The 12426-nt window shown below is 40.8% G+C and overlaps 1 long non-coding RNA gene across 2 annotated transcripts in view; it reads right to left on the bottom strand.

Annotated features, from left to right (window-relative positions):
- LOC123599546 overlaps positions 1-12426 on the bottom strand; it is a 34534-nt gene that overhangs the window by 7049 nt on the left and 15059 nt on the right. For both annotated transcript variants that reach the window (XR_006713189.1, XR_006713190.1), the window contains 2 exons: positions 4010-4331; positions 1767-1903 (listed from right to left, as the gene is read on the bottom strand). This is a non-coding gene — a long non-coding RNA (uncharacterized LOC123599546). The remainder of the gene's footprint in view (positions 1-1766; positions 1904-4009; positions 4332-12426) is intronic.

Genomic DNA, 12426 nt, shown 5'->3' with positions numbered 1-12426 from the left:
AGAAAAAGAAAGCTATGTGAGGTAATGAATGTGTTAGTTCACTTGACAGGGGGAATTTTTCACAACGAATGCCTAAATCAAAACACCATGATATATTCTTAAATACGTTACTATCTTAAACGTCAATTCTAAAGCCAAAATTTTTAACACATGGATGGAACTGAAGGGTATTGTGCAAAGTGAAAGAAGCCAGTTACAGATGTCACTTATACGCGGAATCTTAAAAAAATGAAAACAAATGAACACATAGCGACAACACCAAAAGAGAGACACAGACTCACGAATACAGAGAGCAAAACAGTGGTTGCCAAAGGGGAAGGGGTGGAGGAATGGGCAAAATGGGTGAAGGGAATACAGAGGTACACACTCCAGCGATCAAGTAAATAAATCAAAGGCACGAAAAGTACAGCATAGGGAATACAGTCAATATTGTAATATACTTGTCCTGGTGAGCATTTTGTAACGTATGTAGGTAATGGTTGAATCGCTGTGTTGTACACCTGAGCCTAATTTAATATTGTATGTTGACTACGCTTCAAAACAAATCCTCATTACATCTGCAAATTTCCTTTTCCCGTGTAAGGTATTCACAGTTTCCAAGGATTAGGATAAGGACATCTTTGGAGGCCATCCTTCAGCCTTCCACAAGAGATTTCCCGCACTTCGCTCTATTTTTAAATTTAACCTTTTTTGCCACTTGGGTACCCCCTCGGCTAATAACACATTAGACAGCAAGGTATAATGGCAAATAAGGGACAAATCCTTGCCCTTCTTTATTTATTGAACACCCGCAGGAGGTCTAGGAGGGCATCTGGGTGCACGTGTTTTCCAAAACTCCCAAGTTATTTTGATGTGCGCTGAAACGTGAGGCCCACGGCAGCCCTTGTACCCAGCACTGTCTAAACCTACTGAATGAGAGTTTTTATGGGTGGGTAGGGACAAACGCCTTTTCTTTGTTGTGCAATACTGATGTGTACAAAACCTTGGGTTTGCCTACTGGAAACATAATGGTCCCTAAACTAGTGCCCAGAGGGGATAGGACCTACAAAGTTGAAAGCTCAGAGAGCAGTAAGCAGGGGTTGGTGGGAAGCCAGTGAGAGGTAGCAGAAAGAAAAAAAAAAACCCTCCTTTCCACTAGGAAGTGGAGACACAAGGCTAGAGACATAGGTCTCCACTGGTGAACGTGGGCATCTCAAGGTCACATGGAATCTGTCCTCAGAAGGTGAAAGAAAGACGTGTCGAGTGAGGCTATCCAGGCAGACTGTTTACACTTTGTCATGGCTGTAAAGATCTAAAAAGGGATTTTTAGAAACTGTTTTGACAGAAAATAACATAGGCATGGAAGGTCCATAGGCATGGAATAACATGGAAGGTCGATTTACCATTAGGAGGAAAATCACCTCTGAGAAGTGCCTTAGGGTGAGAGTCAGGTGGGAGGGGAGAAGGCAGGATTCATTCTGATGGGCGATCTGGGAGGACACCCACACTGTGGTCCCTGAGCAAAAGCAAAAGCCTCTCAAGGCCATGAGTGCGAAGTGACTTGGTACCAGAAGCAAGAGAAAACCAAAGCTCAGAGCTCTGTCCTAGACAGTAGAACTGCCTGCACTTTGACTCAACTGCCCCAGGCCAGGCAGGAAAATCCGGGAGTCTGGTGAATGTCATCTCACTGCCTACATGATGACTTCCATGTTGTTTATTGTCAAGACAATTTCGCAACAACATTAAAACAGTTTTTAAAGAAAATACGCACCCGTATCACCACCTACCTAATCCAACAGCTTAATGGAGTCTTTGGGAATGACTCTTGAGGACCAACATTCCTGCTTAGTACACATCAAATCCTTATTCTGGTTCCGAAATTAGTCTTTTTTTTTTTTTTTTTAATGTATCTCGCTTTCCACATCTAAAGTTAAGTTGCAAAAGCAGAAATGAATGTTTGATCATGAATAAAAATGCCAAATAAAAGTCAATTTAAATAACAAGAAGAAACATGGTTAACATGTAAAAATCTTTAATGTTTTCTTTTGTCTTCATAAAGCACTACAAATCTCGTACAGGACAAAAATTGAAATTGGGTAGGTGAGAAAAAGAAAATAAAAAGAACTCCTAATATCACCTGGAAGGAAAAACATTAATATTTTGTGTCTGTGCATATACTTACACTTACCTTTTCTCCTAATGAGACCATACTGCACATATCATTTGTTAATCTGTGTGTGTGTGTGTGTGTGTGTGTACGTGTACATCACTCTACAGAGGTGGAAAATCTAAGACATTCTACGTTCTTCTCCTGCCACATTATCTGAATGCCCATTTCATAAAATATTATATGGATATCACATTTCTCCAGTTCTCCATAAGCAGAGGATGCATTTCAGAGTGTCACAGCTGGGGGTCTCAGTCAACTAACACTCCTTGGAGTCAGGGAATTGTGAAGTTCATTTTCAAGGCCACCACCAATGTATTAACATTTATTTAACCAGCAACATGATACATAAATGAAGGTGGTTGAATTATTTGCTGTTACAAAAATGCCGCACAAAGATCTCTGTAGTTAAATTTACTTCCTTTTCACATCTCAGAATGGTTTTTAGATTCAATTCTTAGACATCTAAAAGCAGGGGCAAGGGTTATGGACATTGGATAGGTATTAAAAATTTGCCCTACAGAGAGGCGGAGCCAACTTATATTTCTGCCAACAGTTTGGAAGAGGGTCCGTTTCTTGTAGCCTCACCAGTATGGTAGGGTGATTTAAAAATCATTGCCTGGGCACCTGGTTGGCTCAGCCAGGTCAGCATCGGACTCCCGATTCTGGCTCAGGTCGTGATCTCATGGTTTGTGAGATCAAGCCCCGCATTGGGCTCTGTGCTGACAGCTCAGAGCCTGCTTAGGAGTCTCTGTCTCCCGCTCTCTCTGCCCTTCCCCTGATCTTACTCTCTCTCTCACAAAAAAGTAAATACTAAAAAAATAGAAATCATTGCCAATTTGAGAAATGAACAATGCTATCTCATTTTAAATCACATCCCTTTGATTCATCATCTTCTTAGTTTTTTGTCCATTTACATTTTTTCTTTATGAATTACCTATTCATAATTTCCTAGGCCCATTTTTGCAGCAGAGGTGTTAAGCTTTGATTTATTGATTTACATTTATTGGATATACAAGATTTGTTTGTTGTACAATAACAGTATAGAGATTATAATATATTCTTGCTCTACTATATAGATAATAGATAATAGTATAATAAGTAAGCGTGTAGAATATCTTGGTCTGCCTCAGAAATTGCAAATATTTTTCTTAGTTTATCATTTATCTTCTAATTTTGTTTAGGGTAGGTTGGTTTTTGTGTTGCTGTGTTTATTGTGTTTTGAAGTTTCAATATTTTAGTATAATCAACTCTACCCGTAGTCCTTTCCCTTCTAGATTTCTTCCTGTTTTGTTTTTTGTTTTTTGTTTTTTTTTTTAGAAAGACCCTCTCTCCCGCAGATTATTTAAATATTGACTTATATATTCTTCTCAACTGGTTACGGTTCCTAATGCAGCTGGACTCTACTTTCGTGGAGAATATAAAGAAATGATCAAATGTTTATTCCCATATACCTAGCCGGTGGGCACAACACCCTTCATCAAACAAATCATCGTGTTCTCTTGTTTAAAGTGCTACCTTTTCCAGGCGATAATGATAGGTCACCCTGACAGATAACAGTTAATTGTTAACTATGTTCCAGAGGTTTTCATGATTCAACCCTTTCCTCCCCACTTCAGGCCTTGCTGCTGTTATTATCTTTATTTTACTGAGAAAGAGATAGGCACAGAAGCGTTTCATGACTGAAGCAAGGTCACACAGTAAGCCAGGACCCAGACCCTGTCGGGCTAGCTCCAGAGTGCTGACTCTTCACGTATTACCCCATACTACCTAATTTTTCACACAGCCTTCAGTTTGCCTCTAGTCTCTTTTTTTGCGTCTTCCTTAACTATGTCATATAGCTTTGACGACTCCGTAACATACCGTACTATGTGGTTGGGCGCGTCCCTGAGAGTCAGACCCTGTGATGAAAGTTCCTTAGAATGCAATCGGCAGGACCCACAGGCACAGTTGTGTGTGCTGGAACTAGAAGCTTCTCCTCCTGTAGTACTTCGGACATTTAAGTCGGAAGCGTTAGGGTCATTCTGCTGAGCATCGCTTTCCGTGTACTTGCCAGGAGGCCTTTGAAATTCAGTTGTCGATGCTTCCACCCTCGGGTTCATGCTCTCCCGTATCTGCATGAAATTTCTTGACCTTCTGGGGATGCAGATGCTTCCTTCCCTCGTTCTGCTACAGTTGCTCAGTGCTAATTGGGAAGCAAAGGCATTAGCTCAGAACAAGGACTTGAACTGGGCCACGGTCATGATGTTTTTAGATTGGTTTCAGATGCACGACATAATAATTTGATATTGTATATATGGCAAAACGATCACGACAATAAGTTTATTGCCACACATCCTTACAATTTTTTTTCCTTGTGATGAAAAATTTTAAGACAAGTGTTATTAACTGTAGTCACCCCACTGTGCACACATTACGTCCCCGGGACTTATTTATTCTCCAACTGGAAGTTTGTACCTTTTGACCACCCTCACCCATTTTACCCACCACCCACCCTTTGCCTCTGGCGACCACCAATCTCATCTCTGTATCTGTGAGCTCTTTTTTTTTTTAATTTCACGTGTAAGTAAGACTGTAGGGTATTTGTCTTTCTCTGTCTGACATATTTCACATAGCATAATGTCCTCAAGGTCCATTTATCTTATCACAAATGGCAGGATTTCCTTCCTCTTTAAGACTGAATAGTATTCCACTGTGTGTGTATTATATATAATGTACACTATATATATATAGTATAGTATATATGTATATATATATGTATATATATATTCGTATTCTTCAAAACATCCTACCATGTTACTAAAGCAGGATGTGATTCATTCCCAAGCAGGAGACCTCTCAATTAGACATGCCAATAAAGCAAGCTTGGGCCAGATACAACAAAATTGCAAACAACCACACAAAGGATACAGTTTTTCATGGAATGTCTCCAAGGATCTTATGCCAAGATGTAGCTTTCAACTTGCATTTTACTTAAGTCTGCGGTAAAATTAGTTTTTACCTTTTGAATTCCTATTAGATTGCAATGCTGTGGGTGCTTGGAGGTGATCTGAAAAGTGTCAGAAATGTTGTCTGAGACCTTACATTTCTGATGTGCTTAGTCACCTCCTCAAAGTGGATGATTGAAGAAGCAAATTAATAATTAAAAGGAGAAAATTGGCAGAATTCGTGGCGAGAGCTTTCCAGGAATTGTCAACTTGGCTGAAAATAAACAAAAAACACCCCATAGCACTTACCATGGTGCCTGGAACACTGTGGGCTCTCATGAAATTTTTCTTTAGTATGGAGAGAGAATATAGTTTGTCAATTCAAAAGAAGTCATATGGGTCATGTAAAGTTCACAGGTAAGGACCTAACGTTTCACGCCTGATGACTTTGGAAGAAAACTCAACTTTTAAAGAAACTAATTTGGAAATCTGGGACTTTCTTGGTCTTCGTGCTATGTTTTAGGGAAGGGATTAAATAGAGAAACCCAAGGGCCCATCTGGAGCTTTAGGTAATTTGTCATTTACATAATTACTCTTTGCAAACCACGTCAAGTCTTGCAAGACCTTAAAGTCTCTTTGCCTATGTGCCAGTTCATTTCTTTCTACTTGATATGAAATTATGTTAGATGATTCAGATTGATTGTGTGAGGCCATTCCCTCCATGTTCTACTCTTTGTTGACATTCTTCTCCCACCAAAACAGATGCACACCCAGACACACATACCCAACATCCCAGTGTCTCTAGGGGGGACATTTTTATAAAAATAATATTTGATTGGATCCAACTAAATTTTCTTCTTTTTACAATTCAGTCTAGATATGGCCAAGATCAAATCCACTCTCATTTTCATTTATACTATATCACATTATTTACTAGATAAGGGACTGTTGTCCACTATTGTGGTCCTGAGGAAGAACTGGTGTCACCACCAGCATAAAGGGAGGGGATACCACAACATTCTCAAGTGAAGTTCCTTCACTATCATATTTTAAATTGAGTTTATACCCTGGCTTTAGAAGGTTTTCTCTCTCTCTCTTTTTAATTGATAATTATCAGAGAAAGGGAATGTCATCTATAGGGACTGAATCCCAAAGGCTTTCATCACCCATGTTCAAGTGACCCGTCTTAGAAAATAGTCTTTCAAAGGAAGATCTGTGCTACTCAAACTTACTCTGGTTACGGTGACGCAAATTTATTTTTTTCTGTGAAGTTTGTGCATTTAGAACATTGTTTACCATCGACAGAGTCAAGAACCAGACTTATTTTCTCTTTATTCACTCTGTGAGATTGTGCAGGTTCTGAAGATTTCTGATGTTTTTACTCATTTTATTAGGAGTGTCTCCTACAAACCAATTGTCAAAAGCCTTGACTCTGGGTGTTCCTCACATGTTCATTCTGAATTTATTTCTAGAGAGTGGCTATCTTTCAAGCCAGTAAGAAAGCCAGTAATTCCTTAAGTTTAACCTCTAAAATGTTCATAGCTGGGGCTCTTACAAAGGAGTTGTTTTGCCACAAACTCACTACATTTAGTAGAATATTTTAATATTTTAAAATTAAGAGGCATAAAATCTCAAAAATAATACCTGGCAAACCTTATTCACTAGAATATCCATATCACATATCTCTATGGAAATATACATCTTCATTGACCCCACCACTCAAGTGCTACCTACCATCTTGGTCTGGTCACAAGATTTGGAGTTAGTGCTAGGATAAGCCATTGCCTATTTGGAGGACTCCTTAAGTGCTGGATAGTTCCAGAAACAACCATGTGAGGCTGTACTCAGCAGAGTTGGATATTATTTGGGATGTGGTTTCTAAATGGCTGGTGATTCCTAGAATGACTAAATTAACAGAAGTACAAGGCAATTTGGCTCCATTTATTAATGAGGTTTTTGGCTTTGGTTTTGGTTCTATTCATTAAGTTCATCAGCACCCATAATCCCCAAAGCTAGTGTTTAAAAAGAACCCAGAAGAGGGGGACTCTAGGGAAGATGGCGGCGTAGGAGGATGCTGGGCTCACCGCGCGTCCTGCTGATCAATTAGATTCCACCTACACCTGCCTAAATAACCCAGAAAACCGCCAGAGGATTAGCAGAACGGAGTCGCCGGAGCCAAGCGCAGACGAGAGGCCCACGGAAGAGGGTAGGAAGGGCGGCGAGGCGGTGCGCGCTCCACGGACTGGCGGGAGGGAGCCGGGGCGGAGGGGCGGCTCGCCGGCCAAGCAGAGCCCCCGAGTGTGGCGGGCAAAAGCGGAGGGGCCTGACGGACTGTGTTCCGACAGCAAGCGCGACTTAGCGTCTGGGAGGTCATAAGTTAACAGCTCTGCTCCGAAAGCGGGAAGGCTGGAGGACAAAGGGAGGGAGAGCTGCTGAGCCCCCGGACGACAGAGCTCAGTTTGGTGGGGAACAAAGGCGCTCGCCAGCGCCATCTCCCCCGCCCATCCCCCAGCCAAAATCCCAAAGAGAACCAGTTCCTGCCGGGGAACTTCCTCGCTCCGCGCAAACACCCAACTCTGTGCTTCTGCGGAGGAGCCAAACCTCCGGCAGCGGATCTGACTCCCTCCCGCTGCCACAGGGCCCCTCCTGAAGTGGATCACCTAAGGAGAAGCGAGCTAAGCCTGCCCCTCCTGCCCCCGTGCACCTTGCCTACCCACCCCAGCTAATACGCCAGATCCCCAGCATCACAAGCCTGGCAGTGTGCAAGTAGCCCAGATGGGCCACGCCACCCCACAGTGAATCCCGCCCCTAGGAGAGGGGAAGAGAAGGCACACACCAGTCTGACTGTGGCCCCAGCGGTGGGCCGGGGGCAGACATCAGGTCTGACTGCGACTCCGCCCACCAACTCCAGTTATACACCACAGCACAGGGGAAGTGCCCTGCAGGTCCTCACCACACCAGGGACTATCCAAAATGACCAAGCGGAAGAATTGCCCTCAGAAGAACCTCCAGGAAATAACAACAGATAATGAGCTGATCAAAAAGGATTTAAATAATATAACAGAAAGTGAATTTAGAATAATAGTCATAAAATTAATCGCTGGGCTTGAAAACAGTATAGAGGACAGCAGAGAATCCCTTGCTACAGAGATCAAGGGACTAAGGAACAGTCACGAGGAGCTGAAAAATGCTTTAAATGAAATGCAAAACAAAATGGAAACCACCACGGCTCGGATTGAAGAGGCAGAGGAGAGAATAGGTGAACTAGAAGATAAAGTTATGGAAAAAGAGGAAGCTGAGAAAAAGAGAGATAAAAAAATCCAGGAGTATGAGGGGAAAATTAGAGAACTAAGTGATACGCTAAAAAGAAATAATATACGCATAATTGGTATCCCAGAGGAGGAAGAGAGAGGGAAAGGTGCTGAAGGGGTACTTGAAGAAATAATAGCTGAGAACTTCCCTGACCTGGGGAAGGAAAAAGGCATTGAAATCCAAGAGGCACAGAGAACTCCCTTCAGACGTAACTTGAATCAATCTTCTGCACGACATATCATAGTGAAACTGGCAAAATACAAGGATAAAGAGAAAATTCTGAAAGCAGCAAGGGGTAAACGTGCCCTCACATATAAAGGGAGACCTATAAGACTTGACTGATCTCTCTTTTGAAACTTGGCAGGCCAGAAAGAATTGGCATGAGATTTTCAGTGTGCTAGACAGAAAAAATATGCAGCCGAGAATCCTTTATCCAGCAAGTCTGTCATTTAGAATAGAAGGAGAGATAAAGGTCTTCCCAAACAAACAAAAACTGAAGGAATTTGTCACCACTAAACCAGCCCTACAAGAGATCCTAAGGGGGACCCTGTGAGACAAAGTACCAGAGAAAACACTACAAGCATAAAACATACAGACATCACAATGACTCTAAACCCGTATCTTTCTATAATAACACTGAATGTAAATGGATTAAATGCGCCAACCAAAAGACATAGGGTATCAGAATGGATAAAAAAACAAGACCCATCTATTTGCTGTTTACAAGACACTCATTTTAGACCTGAGGACACCTTTAGATTGAGAGTGAGGGGATGGAGAACTATTTATCATGCTACTGGAAGCCAAAAGAAAGCTGGAGTAGCCATACTTATATCAGACAAACTAGACTTTAAATTAAAGGCTGTAACAAGAGATGAAGAAGGACATTATATAATAGTTACAGGGTCTATCCATCAGGAAGAGCTAACAATTATAAATGTCTATGTGCCGAATACTGGAGCCCCCAAATATATAAAACAACTACTCATAAACATAAGCAACCTTATTGATAAGAATGTGGTAATTGCAGGGGACTTTAACACCCCACTTACAGAAATGGATAGATCATCTAGACACACGGTCAGTAAAGAAACAAGGGCCCTGAATGAGACATTGGATCAGATGGACTTGGCAGATCTATTTAGAACTCTGCATCCCAAAGCAACAGAATATACTTTCTTCTCGAGTGCACATGGAACATTCTCCAAGATAGATCACATACTGGGTCACAAAACAGCCCTTCATAAGTTTACCAGAATTGAAATTATACCATGCATACTTTCAGACCACAATGCTATGAAGCTTGAAATCAACCACAGAAAAAAGTCTGGAAAACCTCCAAAAACATGGAGGTTAAAGAACACCCTACTAAAGAATGAGTGGGTCAACCAGGCAATTAGAGAAGAAATTAAAAAATATATGGAAACAAACAAAAATGAAAATACAACAATCCAAACGCTTTGGGACGCAGCGAAGGCAGTCCTGAGAGGAAAATACATTGCAATCCAGGCCTATCTCAAGAAACAAGAAAAATCCCAAATACAAAATCTAACAGCACACCTAAAGGAAATAGAAGCAGAGCAGCAAAGACACCCCAAACCCAGCAGAAGAAGAGAAATAATAAAGATCAGAGCAGAAATAAACAATATAGAGTCTAAAAAAACTGTAGAGCAGATCAACGAAACCAAGAGTTGGTTTTTTGAAAAAATAAACAAAATTGACAAACCTCTAGCCAGGCTTCTCAAAAAGAAAAGGGAGATGACCCAAATAGATAAAATCATGAATGAAAATGGAATTATTACAACCAATCCCTCAGAGATACAAACAATTATCAGGGAATACTATGAAAAATTATATGCCAACAAATTGGACAACTTGGAAGAAATGGACAAATTCCTGAACACCCACACTCTTCCAAAACTCAATCAGGAGGAAATAGAAAGCTTGAACAGACCCATAACCAGCGAAGAAATTGAATCAATTATCAAAAATCTTCCAACAAATAAGAGTCCAGGACCAGATGGCTTCCCAGGGGAGTTCTACCAGACATTTAAAGCAGAGATAATACCTATCCTTCTCAAGCTATTCCAAGAAATAGAAAGGGAAGGAAAACTTCCAGACTCATTCTATGAAGCCAGTATTACTTTGATCCCTAAACCAGACAGAGACCCAGTAAAAAAAGAGAACTACCGGCCAATATCCCTGATGAATATGGATGCAAAAATTCTCAATAAGATACTAGCAAATCGAATTCAACGGCATATAAAAAGAATTATTCACCATGATCAAGTGGGATTCATTCCCGGGATGCAGGGCTGGTTCAACATTCGCAAATCAATCAACGTGATACATCACATTAACAAAAAAAAAGAGAAGAACCATATGATCCTGTCAATCGATGCAGAAAAGGCCTTCGACAAAATCCAGCACCCTTTCTTAATAAAAACCTTGAGAAAGTCGGGATAGAAGGAACATACTTAAAGATCATAAAAGCCATTTATGAAAAGCCCACAGCTAACATCATCCTCAACGGGGAAAAACTGAGAGCTTTTTCCCTGAGATCAGGAACACGACAGGGATGCCCACTCTCACCACTGTTGTTTAATATAGTGCTGGAAGTTCTAGCACCAGCAATCAGACAACAAAAGGAAATCAAAGGCATCAAAATTGGCAAAGATGAAATCAAGCTTTCGCTTTTTGCAGATGACATGATATTATACATGGAAAATCCGATAGACTCCACCAAAAGTCTGCTAGAATTGATACATGAATTCAGCAAAGTTGCAGGATACAAAATCAATGTACAGAAATCAGTTGCATTCTTATACACTAACAATGAAGCAACAGAAAGACAAATAAAGAAACTGATCCCATTCACAATTGCACCAAGAAGCATAAAATACCTAGGAATAAACCTAACCAAAGATGTAAAGTATCTGTATGCTGAAAACTATAGAAAGCTTATGAAGGTAATTGAAGAAGATTTAAAGAAATGGAAAGACATTCCCTGCTCATGGATTGGAAAAATAAATATTGTCAAAATGTCAATACTACCCAAAGCTATCTACACATTCAATGCAATCCCAATCAAAATTGCACCAGCATTCTTCTCGAAACTAGAACAAGCAATCCTAAAATTCATATGGAACCACAAAAGGCCCCGAATAGCCAAAGGAATTTTGAAGAAGACCAAAGCAGGAGGCATCACAATCCCAGACTTTAGCCTCTACTACAAAGCTGTCATCATCAAGACAGCATGGTATTGGCACAAAAACAGACACATAGACCAATGGAATAGAATAGAAACCCCAGAACTAGACCCACAAACATATGGCCAACTCATCTTTGACAAAGCAGGAAAGAACATCCAATGGAAAAAAGACAGCCTCTTTAACAAATAGTGCTGGGAGAACTGGACAGCAACATGCAGAAGGTTGAAACTAGACCACTTTCTGACACCATTCACAAAAATAAACTCAAAATGGATAAAGGACCTGAATGTGAGACAGGAAACCATCAAAACCTTAGAGGAGAAAGCAGGAAAAGACCTCTCTGACCTCAGCCGTAGCAATCTCTTACTCGACACATCCCCAAAGGCAAGGGAATTAAAAGCAAAATGAATTACTGGGACCTTATGAAGATAAAAAGCTTCTGCACAGCAAAGGAAACAACCAACAAAACTAAAAGGCAACCAACGGAATGGGAAAAGATATTTGCAAATGACATATCGGACAAAGGGCTAGTATCCAAAATCTATAAAAAGCTCACCAAACTCCACACCCGAAAAACAAATAACCCAGTGAAGAAATGGGCAGAAAACATGAATAGACACTTCTCTAAAGAAGACATCCGGATGGCCAACAGGCACATGAAAAGATGTTCAGCGTCGCTCCTTATCAGGGAAATACAAATCAAAACCACACTCAGGTATCACCTCACGCCAGTCAGAGTGGCCAAAATGAACAAATCAGGAGACTCTAGATGCTGGAGAGGATGTGGAGAAATGGGAACCCTCTTGCACTGTTGGTGGGAATGCAAATT

This window comes from Leopardus geoffroyi, chromosome C1 (genome assembly GCF_018350155.1).
Source record: "Leopardus geoffroyi isolate Oge1 chromosome C1, O.geoffroyi_Oge1_pat1.0, whole genome shotgun sequence".
Lineage (NCBI taxonomy): Eukaryota > Metazoa > Chordata > Mammalia > Carnivora > Felidae > Leopardus > Leopardus geoffroyi.
Note: the sequence above shows the minus strand (reverse complement) of the source record. Positions and strands in the feature narration are given on the sequence as shown.